A 19,408-nucleotide genomic window follows, 5' to 3' on the forward strand; every position below is an offset into this window, starting at 1 on the left:
AACTAATTTCTTTCATTAATTCATGACAAGCCTTTGGTTTAGTTCTTCTTATCTGTTTTCCAATTTCATTATTCTTAAAATATTTTTCTATCCTTTATATTGCTATGTTGGTTTTAGGTATAGAAAGATTTCTAGTCATATATTGCACTTTCAAGAGGAAATAGGAATTTGAGTGGGAAAACAATCCAGAATATCTTTACATGTTTTTGAGAAACTGCTGGAGTATGTCAATCCTATATGCTGCTGGAGGTGAGGAATGTTTGGGTTTTTTTTCCTGCTTTGCTCTGGGATGTCCCACAGAACAGTGTAACATTGTCCAAGAGCTGGAGGCAATTTAAATTCTTTTGAGTGCACCATGAATGATAAAGTTGTGACTTAACCTATCCAGTTTTTGTGCAGCTGTGTTCTCATAGTGACACTGATAATGCCCCTTGTTGTTTATGAAATATCATGTTGGGATAGCATTGAGGAGCAGGGGAATGGGGGTGTTCTGCAGGCTAGCTACCATGAAACAGAGAGCTCCTCCCTGGAAAAAGAAATGATTGATTTGATGTTATTTGTAGTCACCTAAAAGCAGTGTGCAAATGCCTGCAACTTCTTAGTCAAGGCTTGAAAATATTTTGGAATAAACTTAAGCTAACTTTATTTTATTTTATTTTACTTAGAGGGGGCAGAGTTTGGACATTAATGGTGTAGAGTTTCATCTAACATTTTATGTAATGTACAGTGATTTATTTCATGACCATCAGGTGACTTGGACAAAACCAACTTACCTAAATATTCTTCAGTTGGTTCTCCCTGTGCAGGTGAGTAAAGCAGAAAAATCAGACCCTGTCCTTCCATGGCTGAGTGTCTTTATCCATGATCCAGCATTGCATTTGGACTATCCCTGCTGAATATTGCTCTGAAGTTAGAGAAGTTTGAGGAGCTGTGTGTGTTAGAGGAGCTAGAGGTAACCATATGGCTGAATACAGTTCTTGCACACCACTTCCAGAGTTGCAGGATTGTGGAAGGTCTTATGTTTAAAACAAAAATCCTTGCTTTAGGTATTGTAGAGCTGGCTGTGCCCCAGGGGTGAATAGCTCATTCTTTTGAAAGGCCAAGCAATGTTTATTCTGTGGTTTCCTCAGGAGTTACCTGGGAGTGTCCCTTCAATCTGGATAAGTGGTTTCGGAGGAGCTCTGTTACTAGATGCTGGCTGGAAATGTACCCTTCAGGCTGATATGGATGCTGCTGCTTGGGAAAGCTGCTAGATTCTTCTAAATACTTACAGCAGAAATAATGAAACTCTGGAATGTCTCATGTATTTTAAATATCAGTAAATAATTTGAGTTGCAAAACTGGAAGAAGAAAACAGGAGGGGTTTTAAACTCAGTTGGGTAATTTGTTGAAAATGCTGTGAGACCTAAAAGGAATAGTCGTATATGAAATGATCATTCAGCTTATGTAGGAGCCTGTTGCCTAGCAACTATATGAGTAAACTTTCACTTTGAACTGTTTCCCAGATCTCATTAGATTCAAGAAATAAAATGAACTTTATCTTCAAAATATAGAACAAAAAATTGCAGTGTAGGAAATGTTGTCTTCCTGTCATGTTATATGTTTAAACTTACATCTTGGAAGCAATATGTGTAGCAGAAATTAATTTATAATCTTCCTCCAGTTTGCTAGGATAATAGCTTTAGATGATTTCGCTTACCTTCTGACAGCTGTAACTTTGCAGGCCTTTCAATACAGCTATTTTGCCAGCTGGTGAAAGTCCATTGTATAGTTCTGAGATGTTAAAAATAGTATGTCTGTGGACCACCTTTACCCTTCTAACTGAATGTGTACTGTTTGGCAGCACTGAAGATAATTCCCATCTTCATGTCACAACTTGCTGAAAATGGAAAGTCTCAAATGTGCTCTGCTGCTTTTTATTTTTTTTTTCTTTACTTGTGTGTTAAAGAAAGGTTGTAAGAAACCATCTGTAGCTGAATGTTAGATTGGATAATGGGGATATAGAAGTCCCAGTGAAGGATTCTTTTTTATCAGCATAATTGCTGAATGAAGACTGTATTAGAGACAATTTGTTATGCATCTGTTGGTGTGCATCTGTGACAGACTGGTGTTGGGACCCTTTCAATGTCTGTGGTATAATAAGTTTTAAGTTTTTCAAGAGGACTTCTCTTTCTGTCCAGAGATTTGTCTTCAGATCACAAGCTGATGTCTTCATGTGAAGTGAATTAATACATGAAACTGCATGTAAAAAGAAAGGTGGACAGGAGGGAAGAGCAGGAGTCCTGCTCTGGAGGTGCAGCTCTGCCACAGAAAACTGCTGTCCTTTGCTGAAGTTTGATGAAAATGCTAAAAGTTGAAAACTGTGTTCAGGACCATGAGTTAAAAAATAGCATAATGTAAGGTGAATCTAAAGCCTAGTTTCACTCTCGATGTCACCTTCCATGATCTTGGAAAAAAATCTTGCCACACAAAATCTGAAAAAGGCTCAGCTCAGTAAACTTATATGCTAAGTATATATCCTGCTATGAATGCAGTGTGCTTTTCATTACATTGCGGTGAAACAATGCTGTAGGGTTCAGTCAGCAGGACACATGTATGAATTTAAGACAGTATTGGATTATCCATTTATATGATTAAAAGCCACATGTCTCTTGGAACAGTTAGTCCTGAGTTCTTTAAAAAACACCCTTTGATTCTTGCTATATACACTTTGGGTATATGCAGTTTTCTATCATATTTTACCCTATTTCAAAAGCTGTTGGAGAGCACTTAATGGCTAAGCTATAGAGATTTCTCGAGGTGGTGGCATGAGTATTTCTAAATAGGATTTTCCAAACTTAGATTTATACAATGAAGATTGCACTGCAACCTGAAGATTTTTCCTGTGCTGGCAGAACATCTTTGGATGCTCTTGAAATGTCTGTTTCATACAGAAACATAATGAAGTAAGTGTTCAGAAAGTATCTAGAGATACATAAAATTGTTAGTGTTCTACTCTGAAAGTTTTAAACATTTAAAAAAAAAGCAAAATACTGTGCACTGATCCCACAGCAGTTCTTTCCAGCACAGGTAAGACTTAGCTCACAGGAACATATCTGAGATTTAGAATTAAATCAGAATTAAATCAGTGGAAAATATAATGTATGTGTGATTAAGTCTTGCTTGAACGAGCCATTTCTGTCCTAAATTAAGTGTATTATGTGGCCAGCTTGAGAGTTGGGTGTGTAGTTGGAAGATAAAGATGAGTTTGTAGGTTTAGGCATGTAGTTTGAAGCAGAGCTCCTGTGAGATGCTGGGTACCTCTGAAACTTGCTGAGATAAGAAATTATGGCCTCAGGCCAGTAAGTATTCTGAGTCCTGGTGCACTTTGGCTGTTATTAACCTGTGTTGAAAAAGACTTGCATGTGTGTATATGTATAAAACAAGAACTGAAAGCCACGTTGTGTGTTTGGTCTGAGGCCAGAATGAAAGGAGGAGCACAGATTTTCTACAGTAAGAGCTTCCTGTGAAGCACTTAACTCTTGGGCACATTGAAGTGCTTGCAATCATCTCTGGCTGCTCTGTTTCTTGCATTGGTGAAAACAGATGATGCTGACTTAGCTCAGTGGTTGAATACCTGTTAATAAGCACTCAGCCTGACAAGTATGTCTGTAATTATAAAGTGAAAAAAAAAAGACATTGAATGGGAACTGTCAGCTTTAAAAAGGTAGTAATAGTGTTGCCTGGCATTACAATCAGGGACTGAATCTCTGCACATTGTGTTGATGTGTATTTATGAAAACAGTGTTTGTGATGTAAAGGCTGACAAGTGAGTTCTTGTCCAAGGGCCAAAATACTGCTCACCAAAGAAAGAGTGAGGCCTGACACACCATAAGAGATGATGTCCAAAATGAAACAGGTTTTGCAGACCAGCAGCACTGATTTCAGTTAAAGTTAATATTATGTTTCTGTGGAGACAGCTATTAAATTGGTTGAATTTGACTGGTCAAAGTTAATCTGTTTCAGTTAAGAATTACATCAGGGACAAATATGGTCCATGTTTGGAAAGCTTAGGCTGTAAAATCAGAGATCTCAGAACAAAGATCCATTGATGTTTAACACCTAGTACAACTAGAGAAATCTAAGGTATGTGTGCTAGGTTTTTGACCTGTTGCAGAGAGAGCCTGGTGCCCCTGAGAGGTCCTCAGTGGTACCCCTGATGAGTTGGGTTTTTTTCCTTCTTAATAGGGCTATTCCCTTTCTCTTCTTTGGGAAGGTGGCACCACTGTGGATGTTTGTGCATCTCTTCCATGGTAAGGATGCGATGAAGCTACGGCACTTAGTTAGATTTACAATTCCTGCAATTCACACTTCAGTGACTTGAATTTAATCTTAAAATTCAGCAGCTCTTTAGAGCACAATTAAAATTTTCATAATACTCATTTGCTAAAACATTTACCAACATTTGCACAGGGTACAGTTTACAAACAGTTCCTTGAGGAATTGTTTTTAGGCTATTTTTCAAGTCAGCTTCATGTTGTGCACTTAAAGGGAATGATTTCCCTATTTGTTTTCCTTTATTTATTTTCTTTTTAGTGATCTTGAGATGCTGCAATGCAACTTCACAAGGGAAAATGGCTTGAATTGCTTAGACTTGCAAGTCTCAGATAATGCTGCACTAACTTGCTAGCTTTTCCACCTTTTCTTCCACCTTTGCTGTTACCATTATTCCAGACAGGTGGAATCCTGCTGTGACTGGGAGCAGCTGGTGAGTTTCTCTGTTGCATAATGTCACTGGGCAATGTGCTGCATCTGCTGTCAGGGGTGGGAGTTATGCATCTGCACATAAGGAACTTAGCCAAACTGAGCCGGAAACTCAGTGTGTATTTGAATATATGCATGGAGAAACATATGCTGTGCTTGTCTGTCCTCTGGCATCTGGGACTCTGAGACAGCAGACATGGGTTTAATCAACAAGGGATATGGGTGACGTGGTTGGCTGCTACCCACTATCAACCAGCAGTAGTTTAGTGATTCTGTCTTGACTGACTGGTTTGAGCCACATTCTAACTATTCTCTATCCTGTGCGGATGTGTTTAGTGAGTCTTCAGTGAATCTAGTGGTGACTTGTGATGGAAAAGCTGTTCCTCTTTGTCCAAAATTAACCACGCACACAGTAGAGACGTCCATTTTGTTTACGTTGAATGTTTTTGTGGCTGTTACTTCTCAGGTTATTCACATCTTTCACAGTTAATATAGGAAAACATAATAGATATTTCTCTCAGGTAGACCTGATGGGCTTTTATTATTTATACTGAGACTTTGGTTTGTGAGAGGGAGTACCGAGAAGGCTCAAGGGAGCCAAAATAATCACCTCCTAATAAGAGCTCTGACTCATTGGAACAGAGTCCTAAAAGGTCATCCTTGCTTTGCACTTTCTGCATCTTCCTCTTGTTAGTAATCAAATCAGAATATCAATATTTGGTGCTCTTATGTTTCTACAGATAATGACATTTAACAGCTTCTATTTATCTTCTCGAGGAAGAACTGGATTGTATCTCAGTAATTTTTTTCTCGTGTTTGACTGAGACCAATCAGGCAGAGAGAACTGTGCATTTGTTCTTTGCCTTCTTAATTTATTTTCTCTATTTTTATACTTTCCTCCAGTTTAAATTAAGTATTTTCTTGGCTACAGAGGACTGTGATGAGCATTTAGTGAAAAATCTGAAAACAAAGCATTTAATCAAAACACCTGTATATTGAACTTAATTTCTCTGAGTTTATTTATTTCTTTAGATACCTGGTACACAAGTTAAAGTGATGTGGCTTAATGGTAAAAGCAAATGCTCACACGGAGAGTCTGCTGGTTCCCATAGCTCTTGTCTTGGGTTAATAGTATTTCATTAATTTAAATTGAGATTCTATGTGACAACATAATTACGATATAATAAGACTTAGCTAGGTGGCATAAAATTATCTGCCAGTAAAACCTCAAGGACAAGGTTGCATCGAGTACAAGAAGACTTCAAAATTATGTTTCTAGAACTAAATGTTGCAGCTACAGAAAAAAAAAAGTAATGTTTTAATTTTTGACACTACTTCTAGTGGCTGCAGAGCAGTTCACCAAAATGGTTTCTCTAAAGCACTTTAAAAAGCCATTGATGTAAATTTGGAATTCATTTTTTGTTTATGCAGGGCTATATTAAAAGTCAGTTTTGTGGATATGAAGCTGGGAGGTAAGAAAGCAGTAAACAGATCTTCAATCATCTACTCAGTTTGGTAGGGCAGCTTTAAATTTGCTATTTCTGATAAACAAAACAATGTTTTAATCCTCTTTATGGGATTGATACACAAAACTGAGTACTGCATGTAAGTGCCTCTAGATAATAACATACCTTATGTAGGCTTTGCTCTTTCTAGATTGTTCCTCAAAAAATTTTCTTAACTTACTTAGTCCTGTAATAACCATTTTTCACAGCTGCTTCTGTGTAGGGCCACCCCATCATTCCGTATATAAAGAGAAATTTTAATATGAAGACGAGGTTTTTATTCATCCCCATTATACAGGAAAGAAAAAAGTTCCCATTTGGCAAGACAGCTAGTAAAACCATTAGGGTATTTGATATGTATTTCATTTATATTCCAAGTAGTGTAGCAAGATGTGTCTGGTGACTAAAGCAGGCCAGTAAGACAGATTTACTTAACCTTGAAGAGGTCACTTAAACTGTAGCCTCCCTTGTGAATGCACTGGGACCAGCTGCGGTGTACATGGGCTCCATAGAGGTTCTGTGCAACCATTGCTGGCAGTGATGCAAGTCACTGGGGTTAATAACATATGAAGTCACTTAGGTATTCAAACATAAAGTCTGCCCAATGCCTTCCTTTGTATCAATTTCCTTGCCTATTAAACAAGAGCCTGCTTTACTGCCTGTATCAAGGGGTTAATCAACCAGGCATTTTTATGAAGTGCCTGGAGATCCCAGGATGTATACTGTGGCATTGCAAGTATTCTGGGCTGCATCAAAAGAAGCGTGACTGGCAGGTCGAAGAAGGTGATCCTGCCCCTCTACTCTGCTCTTGTGAGACCTCACTTGGAGTACTGTGTGCAGTTCTGGTGTCCTCAACATAAAAAGGACATGGAACTGTTGGAACAAGTCCAGAGGAGGCCACGAGGATGATCAGGGGACTGGAGCACCTCCTGTATGAAGACAGGCTGAGAAAGTTGGGGCTGTTCAGCCTGGAGAAGGCTGCGTGGAGACCCCATAGCAGCCTTCCAGTATCTGATGGGGGCCTACAGGGATGCTGGGGAGGGACTATTCATTAGGGACTGTAGTGATAGGACAAGGGGTAACGGGTTGAAACTTAAACAGCAGAGGTTTAGATTGGATCTAAGGAAGAAATTCTTTACTGTTAGGGTGGTGAGGTACTGGAATGGGTTGCCCAGGGAGGTTGTGAATGCTCCATCCCTGGCAGTGTTCAAGGCCAGGTTGGATGAAGCCTTGGGTGATATGGCAGGGGGGTTGGAACTAGATGATCTTGAGGTCCTTTCCAATCCTAACTATCCTATGATTCTATGCTTCTAGAAAATAAAATAAATTAAAAAAATATTTTTATAATTGCAACTTCAAGAGTTCTTAAATTAAAAGGAGTACCCATTTTCTGACACTGAGATGTGTGTTATTTGGTCTACTGCCTTCCTGCAGGAGACAATATATTCTTATTTTGATCCAGAATAATTCTGATGAGTTTTTCCTAGATTGTCTTGTATATATGTTTGTGGTTATATCTCTGTGTGTGTGTGCATATTGTTTTTTTTTTATACTTTATACCATCAACTGAGCTAACTCTGGAGCTAGGTGATTTCTGAGTTTTTTGTTTGTTAGTGCTTTAAAATGTGTCCTAGTCACTGTTATATAGCAATAATGTATTCTGTTTTCCTTTGCTGTTTTACCTCTTTTTTCAAAATTTGACTCACTTTAAATTTTATGTAACTTCTTCCTCATTTGGATGCAGTATTTTCTTTAGTCTTTGCACTTTGTTACTTGCCATCTGAAACTACACTTACTGTTTCTGTTGCCGCCTTATTTGAATTGAAAGGTAAAGAAATGTAGCAGAGGTAACTAAAAGTACTTTGCTGATGGTGAAAGAGTAATTTTGACTATTATTTTTTAATTAAAAGCTTTAAATTACTCTATATCATGAATTTATTCACCACAATCAACAGTGATTTTTTCTTGACTGTGATACAGCCATTTGTCTTTACTATCCAGTGTGTTTTCACATGATCATGTACATGGCCTGGGAGAAAGCTATTGGAGCAGAAGTGGAATATGTGAAATTTTACTAATCAAAAGGAAGTAATTGCTTCTCCTTTTGAATTTTCTGGTTTTTATATTTTTTGGCCTTTACCTTGAGTCTGCACTTCACCAAGAAACTTTTAAAAGATAATTATTTGTAATTCATAATGTAAATCATTGTTTAATATTTGATTAGTTCAGTTAATAATATCTTTGAAATGGAGAAAGCCTGTCTCTGTAAACAGTTAAGAATTCAAGACAAGGCGACAGCTTCCTTTTTGTTGTGCACCAGAACAATGAGTAATGCTTATTCCTTGCCTTGTAATTTCTCTTTCCTGGTTCTGACCTGTCAGTAATTTTGTCTAGGAATGGAAAATGCTACGTGGTGGGGACCATTCAGTACATCCATAGTTATAAATGTCACCCTGAAAATAACAAAGGCGTTCCATAATATGATTCTTTTATTCTTACGATGATTTAGTTCTACAAATAGTCTTTTCAGCAATTTTAAAATATGCTGATTGCCTAGAGTTGACAATTTAACAGTACCCCCCCCCTCTTGTGCCCCCGCAAACCCTCTAAAACAAACGCTCCCCTCACAAATCACCTCCCTTAGTTGTCTAGGCAGTGCAAGACCTGGTATATTGAAAGAGAGAGGGTATAATTTCTTATTAACATCTGAGCTGATTTCTTCATCTGATTCCACACTTTATGGCCAACTCTATGTCCAATTATTATTTGCTTTTGGTTTTATTAATACAAACTTCCTAAATAACTGGGAAAGACTAGTAATATAGAGAAGTGGTTTATTTGTGCTTGAAATCTTTGTATTTTAATTGGAATTATGTTGCCTTTCCTAACTCAAATTGTGAATATTAGTTTAAGTATCTTGTATCTCTTTTCCTTATTTTCATACAAATTACATTCTAACAAGTAGCCAGGTTTCCACACTCTGCATTTTTACATGAAAATCAATTTTTAAAATGGAATGCCAGTCAATGCACTTTTTTTTCTTCCCCTCGAGATTTGGTTCAGCATGTTAAGGTTATGGGGTCTGCTCTCTGAGGGACTCAAAACAATTTTACAGGTCATCTTTCAAAAGGAGCAAAGCAAGAAACAAACTTGGAGCTTCGTTTATGTGTAGATGTCAGAGCTGTGATATTTTTATACCTTCTCAGGCTAAACTTAGACCAGTGTGATTTAGGGTGAATGATGTTTAGGGCCAATGCTGGAAAGACAACTAGCTGTTAATTCAGTTGCACTACTGAAGCATGAGGGCTTAGCACATCATTGAGAACTCAGGAGTAAGTATTGCCAAAGGAAGCTCTGAGTGGTGTGCTTCCTGGATATGACCTGTACATCATATTGCCAGCTCAGTTATTTTAATGCAGAAGAAAAGCTTGACCCTAATGGGTCAAAAAAAGATTTGTTTTGCTCAGTGTTCCATCTGCAGCAGTGGCAGTATGCAAGAAGATTAAAGCAAGTGGGCTACCTACTTAGCAAATCACATTTTTCTGCTTCACCTGAATACTCAGTGAATACCTTTTGGTGCCTAGTGGCTTTGTTATTTGTTTTGTCCACTTACTCTACATCTGCTCCTGCAATTGCTTCAGTTCCAGACCAGTCTCTCCAACCTTCCTCTACAGTGAACATTTATACAAAGCTTCCCTATGACAGCCCTGTCCTTTGAGTGCTCTTTGTGTCCTGGACATTGATTGCCCTTAATGAGACTTTGGTGCCTCTGCTTAAGAAGGATTAATGTGCTAATTTTGTCTGGGATAGGGATTATTTTTTTCATAGTAGCTAGTATGGGCCTGTGTTGTGGGTTTGTGCTGGAAACTGTTGATAATGCAGAGATGTTTTTATTATTGCTGAGCAGTGCTTACACATACCCAAGGCCTTTTCTGCCTCTCACACCACCTCACCAGCAAGTAGGCTGGTGGTGTACAAGGACTTAGGAGGGACACAGTCAGGATAATTGATTCCAACTGACCGAAGGGATATCCTATAACGTGTGACATAGTGGTCATCAATAAAAGCTGGGGAAAAAGAAGGAAGGGCGATGTTTGTCTTCTCAAGTGACTGTTACACATGATGTAGCCCTGCTTTCCTGGAGATGGCTGAACATCTGCCTGCTGATAGGCAGTAGTGAATGAATTCCTGTTCTGCTCTGCTTGTGTGCACAGCTTTTGCTTTACCTATTAAACTGTCCTGATCTCAACCTAGAAGTTGTCTCACTTTTACTTTAATGATTCTCTTCCCCGTCAGACCAGGGAGGGAGTGAGCTAGTGGCCAACTGGGCAACCAGTTGCCAACTGGGATTATCCCAGAACAATCCTTTTGGTGCACAGTGTGAGGCTCAAAGGGTTTAAGATGACAGGTTTGATTGCTGTGTGCTAGATTAAATTTATAGTCATTATTGGTGTTTAGTTACTAATTGGCAGGCTCCTGTGCTTGCTGTAGGGCCTATTAGTTTTGATTTCTGGAAGAGTTTTGCCTGTCTTATTGTGGTTTTGCATTAAACTATGTACTATGAACCATTTAATATTTTCTTAATTTCAATGCAATTGCAGCTTTTTAAGTCTGTCATCTTGCTTCTGATTACCCCTCACTGTGCTGTTCAGCTACTTCAGCTTCCTTCTGCTTGTTCTCCAGCTCCTCTCAATGGCCCAGTGACTCCAGCATGCTGCCCTTCAGCAGTCTTCACCATTGTTACCATTCAAATCTCTAAAATGTCATTTTTAGCTGCTTCTTAATAAGTTTTCTATTTTTTTTTTGCATTTTTTTTGCGTCTGCTGTCCAGAAGTGTCACTGAAGGATTATTTTTATTCCATTTCTTATTACTCCTGCAGGACATTGCCTCTAACTACTTTGTGGTCACTTTTGTAGAGATCGCTTCTAGTTGTGTAATTGTGATTGAACTGTACCTACTTAGGACCAAGTTAGCTTTTGCTGCTTGCTTGTGAGCTAGCAGCAAGCTTCTTCTCACAGTTACTGGCAGCATCTGAGTAAATGTCCTTTCTGCTTCCTGTCGCAGTGTGATGCCTAGGCTGTGACAGTAACTGAAGCCTCCCTATTGCTAATTTGTTTATTACATTTTCTTATCTCTTCTGGCATACTGTGATTAGTGTAGTCACCCTGTTCAGCTGAGAGGTAATATAGACCCCATCCTGTATTGTTCTGTTTTAGGCAGGACATTTCAAAGTACTTGAGTTCTGTGTTATTTGCTGAGACGACTAGTGTGCTACTTTGATTCAACCTCTGTCCCTCCCTAGCATACAGTACTTCACTACAGGTAGCTCATTTTCCTGTCTTTTCTGGTTTTGGTCATTTGGTGGGGATTTTTGCTCCCCTTCCTCCCCCACCCCTCCCATTTTTCTTTATAAGCCTGCTATTAAAATGTCTCTCTTACTGTTTTCCTCCCACAAGTTTTTTGTATGCATTGTATGTCAGTGCCTTCACTTAGTAGTAGGCATTGCAGTTCCTCCGTCATGTATTGTTGGAGTTTAAGATAGGAGAAACTGTTAAATTGGACATCCTGTTAAGCAACTGGAAGCGAGTGTATTTGCTATTAATTAATTCCATTGTGCATTGAAAAAAATTGTGCTGCTTCTGTATAGGCTCAGGAAGCTGGTCTGTACCTTCCATAACTTCAAAGCACTCCACAGCACTGTGTTAAGTCTTTCTGATGCTTGGCCTCAATCTCCCCCTCTCCCCCAACTTTGCACACAGGCTTACAGAAGTATGCAGAGATTTCTTTTTTTCTTATTTTATTTCTATTTTTTTTTCTTTTTGGACTCCTATGAATTTTCAGAATAGTGCATTTGATTCTAATTGATCCATAGAAATTTAAAACCTTTGACCAGGCACAAGGTATTTCAAGCATGGCTCTAAAATCTATAGACGATGTTGAAAATATTGGCAGTTACCCGTTAATGACTAGCTGTCAGCAGTCAGTGCGCCACTTCTGGGAAGAAAGGCCAGACAAATAACGACACAACTGCTCTCTGCATAGTTTCTTCCTTTTTTTTCTCCAAGAAGTATGTTTATTTCTAATGTCAAAAGGTGCAAAAGGTGTAGATTAATGGTGGTGGTAATTTAGCAAAATCTCAAGCACACACTTTCATATATTGTGTCTGCTACCTTTTAATTCCAGTACAGGATATATATGGACAAAACCTCTTATGCTAATCTGGTTTCTGCAGTGCTTCATTTCTTGGTACAAATATATTTTAAATTACAAAATGTAACAGTATTTGCCATTAGTAAAATTCCAAATATACGTAGGGACCCCTGTTTGTCTGCAGAAAGGTTTGTCAAACTGACTCCTTTCAACACTTTCAATGCTACTATTTTAATGGGGTATCTTCCAAATATATTCCCATTTTAAAGCTTAACTGTTTTTTTTCAATTCTTTATAACTGAATGGGAAGTCGTTTTGTATCAAGAGATTTAGGTTATGGGCTGTAGTAATGGAACTGTCTTTTTTCAATTTAGCAAAATACCATTAAGAATTAATTTATGGCCCAGTTACATTACTGAATCATAAAGGTATGTAGGAACGTTACAGTCCAGGTATCCTTTCCAACAAAGTTCTAAAGATAATTTTTGAAGTACAGACACTTTACTCCTTCATTGCATTGTAAGTCATATATATAAATATGATTTAGAGAACATGTTTTTACTGGAGATGCTGAGATAGCAAAATGTACAATTGCAGGTAACGCTCAATAGTGTGACAATCTGTGTATTGAATGTGATTTTGCATTGCACAAGAAGGAAATGCAGCAAATGCAATGAAGGATGATTACTTTAAAGTGAAGTAAGATCCCATCATCCATTAGCACAAATGTCAAATCCTGGGAGGTAGTTCTTCTTGACTGAAGATGAAAAATAGGGAAAAATAGCCCAAACAAATATATAAGAACCACATCGTACACTGATGGACTATGATGAAAAGGTTTCGTTTGAGAAGGTTTCTGGCAGGTCTAGGGGATGTGGCAACATAAGCCCTAACAATAAACACCCCACCCCAGACAACCTACCAATGAAATAACATAAAACACAAAAAAACCCTTTCCATCCCTGCCCTCAAGCCAAGCAACCATCCCAGAAAACACCTCAGAATGGGGAGAATAAAGAATGCCTTCATGTCACAGTATATGTGATATCATTTCAGTGATATAATGTGCTAACCTAACTCCACTAGCATGAAGTGACAGCATGGATAGTTGAGGAGAGTGAAAACCATATCACCTTCCACCATTCAGCAATGAAGGATTTCAGTCACCTCATTCATATTAGCTGATACCATGCTGTAGATGATTTTGTGTAGGATGTTATGTAAGGGATGTGATCATGGTGGGTCAGACTAGGAGGATGGTTTATGTTAAGACCAGTTGTGGTCAGGTTCAGTCATCATTTTTTGATTGGAGAAATACATTATGACCTAAAAAATAATATAAAATTTAGCACATGGTAGGGATGTGTGGAAAGCAAAAGGGACAGAATCATAAAGGTAGAAACATTGAAAGTGACCAGAAAAGGAAAGAGTGAAAAACACATGCTCTTACTAAGCTTTCTTCCAAGCTGAAGTGTTGGGGTTAAAGGAGGATGAAATTACTGCAGAACTTCTGTGTTCAGCTCCTTCCACTTACTCATTTTATGTTATAAATGTGAAATAGAAGCTCCCTGCCCATCGCAGGGGTGGTGGAACTAGATGACCTTAAGGTCTTTTCTAACCTTAACTATTATGTGATTCAGGAGTTCCAGCAAATATCTTGGAAGCCAAGGCTGCAGAGAGGCACAAGCAGTGACTCCCTCTTCTGCACTGCACTGTTATGCTACTTTGAAGAAGGAAGGATTTGGAGCCGTTCTGTGTTCACATTCTTTGTTATGCTTGAAATTACCTTGCTGTTCTACCAGGGAGAAAATATTCCCTGTAATGCTTTGTCCATACTAGAAGATAATTCCATAATTTGTAAATCTCTGTTTTCTTCTTCATCTGTCCTGCGACTTTTGTAATTTCATGCATGCGAGGTGTCTGTAAAATGCTGCATAGTGGAAAAAGTGGTGCTTTACCAAAGCATGTGAACAGCTCTTTGGGTTTCAGGCAATGATATATACTATATTTAACTCGAGTAATTTCCTAATGGCAGGATTTCTGCCTAGTACATATTGGCTCCTGGAGCCCAAAAAACTGGGCTGATTTATGTTTAGAACCTGGCCTCTTGCTGCTGTTTCACATCTTTTTTGCTGTGGATTGTGATCTGGGTGTTAATTTATCAAAGTTGGGATTCACAGGTTGCAGTCTTATAGCCAAGCTAAAAGAGTCTCATAAAGAAGGGTACATTCATCTTGTGACTGTATGTAAATATTCTGAGCTCCTATAGCTTTAGTTAGATGACTGTATTATCTCATTAATAATTTTGTGAGGATTTCCGTGGTGGTATTCTCTCTTCTCAAGGATAGACAGACATTTAACACTTCTGTGATCAATAACTGAGTTATTGGAAGCTGTAGTGCTTATAAACTGAAGTATAAGCATTGCTGTCTGATGCTTTTGTTGGCTGGCTTCTGTAAGATAGTCTAAAGGTGAAAAAAAAGGCCAGGGTGTAAGAGCTGGCAAAAATGCAGACTTGCTGGATTAGAGAAATCTAATTTCAAGAAGAAATTGAGTTTGGACCTAATGTTTTACTGGCTCTAAGCAGCGATTTTTCTATCCTTTCTTTTAACCTCTCAGGGTACTGATTCAGCAGTAACTGGTGTATAGGAGCACCCAGCTCCTTCAGCTGTGGAGAGCTGCCCAAGCAAACCTGCCAGGGTGTGCAAGAGCAAGGTTGCAGGATGGGAAGAGTGGATGCTCCCTGTAATGACTTTTCTCATGGTTTTACTGTGCTGCTACTGCCTTTTCTTGCATTGGCTGTTAGGGAAAAATGTTAAAAATTTCTTCACCAAGAGGGTGATCAGGCATTGGAAGAGGCTTCCTAGGGAAGTGGTGGAATTACCATCCCTGAAAGTGTTCAAAAACTGTGTAGTTGAGACCATCAGTGATATGGTTTAGTGGTGGACTTGGCAGTCCTAGGGTAACAGTTAGACTTGATGATCTTAAAGGTCTTTTCCAACCTAGTTGATTCTATGGTTGGAAGCTTCCTGAGAGCTGGTGGGGGTCAGAGTCTGGGTACTCTGGTATTATCCAAATGCAAAGAAGCTGAACAAAATATTTCTCCACTGACTAGTGGGCAGTTTTACTGGAGCTAGTAACTTACGGTACTCCTAAATCACAGGTTATCTGCTGCTTCTTTCCTGCATGCAAGGAGGCTGTCCAAATAGATTAAAACCAAGACTGTTGCAGCTATGTGAATAGCGCATGCTGGCAGTATATATTCTGTGTGTGTATATATATATGTTTTGTATATATTTTTTATTTTAAATAAAGCTGGTTGTGCTCCTGAGAGCTATCAAAATGTGAACAAGACAGCTACCATCATGGCTACTTTCTCACAAGCCACAACAGCCCCGAGTTTAATCTTATAACCTCTCTGCATGCTAGGAAGAAGGACTGCAACTGTTTTTTCCCCAAAGTAATTTGTTTCTTATTCTTTATTTTGTTTTTTAATTCATAAAGGAAACTCTGTTTAGCATGTTTTATATTTAACCAAGTTAACTGAAAGTTTGTGTATGGCAATTTTATTTTCCTCAGGCGAGATCTTCTTTTGCTTACAATGCCTCGTGGTTGATTTTAACCAGATGTCTTTCTTGTCTCTTCTTACAATTGTTAAAGAAAACAAGCTATCAAAATGACCTTATAATTCTCAGAAAATTCTAATTAAATTTTTCTCATAAAAACAGCAAAGGAAATTATAGTTCTAAAATAAATGACCACCCAGAGGTCATCAATGACCTCAAAAGAAAAAGAACACTTACACTGACAAAGGAAAAATGCTAGTCAAGTTTGAGAAAACTGATTTATAATGAATATGGACAAAAACCTTGGTGAAAGTCTGAGAAATAACTGACAACATGTAGTAGCTTCTGTTCTCTAATGTAGGCTTAAAATGTTTCTGATACAGATGTTCTTTCTACTGAAAATTTAGTATTCTCAGATGATAATTTTTGGTAATACTAGTTTGGTTCACTGTAGCACTTCAAAATGTACAGTATTTGCTTAATTTGGTGAGCTGAAGAGATATGCTTTGGGTTTTATGTTGTATTTTTTTTTGTTTGGTTTTTAAAGTATTAAGGAAAGCCTGTTTTATATGTTGAATTTAACAAAGTTAGTAGTCTATATTCTTTATGCTGAGGGATTTTGGTGGTTTTGGGGATAATGTTTTTGTTGTGGGTTGGGTTTTTTTTTTTTTTGTTTTTCTTCACAGCAGTTTATATAAACCAGTTCAGATAAGTAAGATGCTGGAGAAGATGTTCAACTTGGCTATCCCATCAAGAGGTTAATTATGTCCACACAAAATAAAACTTGAAGGATACCTTTATTGTGTTTGTAGGGCACACATTTATGGCCAGTCAGGTATTTTTATGCTGCAATCAGGTCACTGGACTATAACCAAAGCTGAATAAGAAGGAGAGTATTTATCTTATCAATCATTTCTGGCCACTGAGACGACTACATCTGCTCAGGTGCAAATGGTGTAGCAAGTAGCTTTTTACCTGAACAGCTGTGATAATCAAGGGCCTGTGTTACACCATGCATGTTGATGAAGATACCCTGCCTTTTCTCATCCAGTTTACTACTGCTGAACAATGTGAACTTTGCTTATAATCCCTAGGTCCAAAAGCATGTGCAACATCTTAATTAAATTTGGAGAACAGCAGTAAAGAATACAACCAGCTCTTGCATGTAGCTTTACTACAGGGCAAGCTCTCACTTGGCCCAATTCATCATCCAAGTGATTAATCCTAATCATCATGCATATCAGAGCTCAGAATACTTGATTATGTTCATGAAAGCTAATAATTTGAAAGAAATCATTATAAAATTTAAAGTGCATTGTCACCAGGTGGCTGTCTGGCCTTTCCAAGTAGGAAGGAGCCACCCCACCATGAGTTGATGTATTCCTAAGTTAGGAGAGGGGTGCATGCCTCTGGGTCCAGTACCGGCTGTGCCAGGAAATCCCATGTAGCTGTAGAGGCAGAAGGATAAAGCTCTGAGGAAGCAATAGCCCATTGTGACCCCAAAAGGAGCTGCAGTTCCTTTTCTTTGTTTTGGAAGCCCCTTTTGATGTATCTTTCATGGGCCATTTTATCTTGTATCAAGATATGTGAATATCGAGAATGTGTATCAAGAATGTGAGTGGTGCCTGTAGTGAAGGGGGAGGAGGGTAATTTGGTGGGTCGGTCACTTTCTGCTCAGGGTTTTTACGGACAGCTTTTGTATTTAGCAAATGCCTTTTTTTTTTCCCCATGTACTTGTGATTTGACATTTAAAGGCCATATTGTGTGAATTAGGGAAATCACTGGGTACTAGAATGAGAAATGGGCTGAAAGAAAAATTGATCAGTAATTAAGAAAGTTAATCCGCTCATGACAATGAGCCTGAGATTTATCTTAATGTACTGCCAGTCAGCTAGTATAGATATAAATAAAGCAAGTCAGAAAAAAGTCTCAGAAGTCCTAGTAACAATGTCATGGGTTAGGATTATTAGGTTTCTCAACAGAGAAGAGATTTTTGCAGAGTACATGAGTTTATGAATTATATAAATTCTCTAATTTTTTTTTCTTTCATATGTTTCAGCTACTGAATGTCTGCTATTTGAGTTGTACTCACATCTTTCCAACCATAACCCCACAAGATAACATTTTAAACAGCTAAAAATAGAAGAGCAGAGAGTATTGAAGACATCCACCTTCCCTTTGCCTTGTCAAGGAACTATTTCCATTGTAGAAATAGGATTTCAAGCAAAAATGCAGGCTTGACATTTTTTCTATAATTATTTTCTACAGTTTGTTGTGCTAAATATAATCATAGGGATGCTTTATGACAACAATAATTCTCATAAATATGGCAGAAATGTATGGTTCTATATTTGAAATTAAGTCAGCCTGTGGCAAATTGTCTGCATGGTTGCGATAAGGAAACATGTTGAAATCTCTGGGTTTACATACAGTATGGTCAGCCATACAGAAAGACTACTGTCTACAGATTGTTATCTTACTGTATTTTCTTACTCTCTTATGGTTGGTCATTCCCTGTAAAGTTAAAACCAAAATCAAACATTTAATTTGAACATGGAAAATGGGTAAGAAAGCCACTGCAGATAGTTGATTTTATCATGTAAGGTGAGTGTGTCATTAGAAGGATACATACACCACAAATCCAAGCTGCAGGTGCTGCCTCTGGCCATTCCTCTGGTCATCACCGTCCCCAGTGTCCTCTTGGGGTTCACTCTCCAGCATGAGCTTGCTGATAGTGCTTGGGGCACATCGTGGGCTACAGGCTGCTGCCGTAGATGTTTGTCATTTGGTGCTCTATAGAGTGAGATGGGAGACTAATGTCTTTTATTCCCTGCCAGCCACTTTGCCAAGGAATAGAAGATTTCTTTTGGTCCTCTGTTTATTCACATCAAGAAATAGCTTTTGTGTTCAGGACTAGCAAGGGTTATGAGATTTCTGTCCCATTTTCCCACTTTCTTTGTTGCACATTTTATCTCCAGCTACATTTGAGCAAACTTTAGGTTTAATTGGTAACTGAGCAGTAAATATAAGTTGGAAAACGCTGATAAACTTAAGTTAAAAATTATTATAAGTTTCAGTATTAATTTGAGTAAAATGGTATCTTGGCATTGCCAAACCTTGCAGATGGAGGGAAGCTAAAAAGGGAGAAGAAAAGTCTTAAGCAAATCCTTGGCCTGAAAATTTCCAAGTGCAGAAGGGTTTTACTGCCTTATACATGCTGTACTGAGTAACTATAATTCCTGTTTTCAGGAATTACTTTTAAAATATTTTGGTTTTTCTTTCTCTAATGATCATCTTAATTTTTGTTGCATTGGATAGTTGTACGTTAGCGACGATTTAGTATATATAATTTTGTAATAGTGATCCTTTTAGAACTCCTAAAAGATATAATAAAAAGAAATACCCTGATTGGAAGCCAGAATAACATATCCTTAACAATTTAA

Source organism: Melopsittacus undulatus, chromosome 4, assembly GCF_012275295.1.
Source record: "Melopsittacus undulatus isolate bMelUnd1 chromosome 4, bMelUnd1.mat.Z, whole genome shotgun sequence".
NCBI classification, from domain to species: Eukaryota; Metazoa; Chordata; class Aves; order Psittaciformes; family Psittaculidae; genus Melopsittacus; species Melopsittacus undulatus.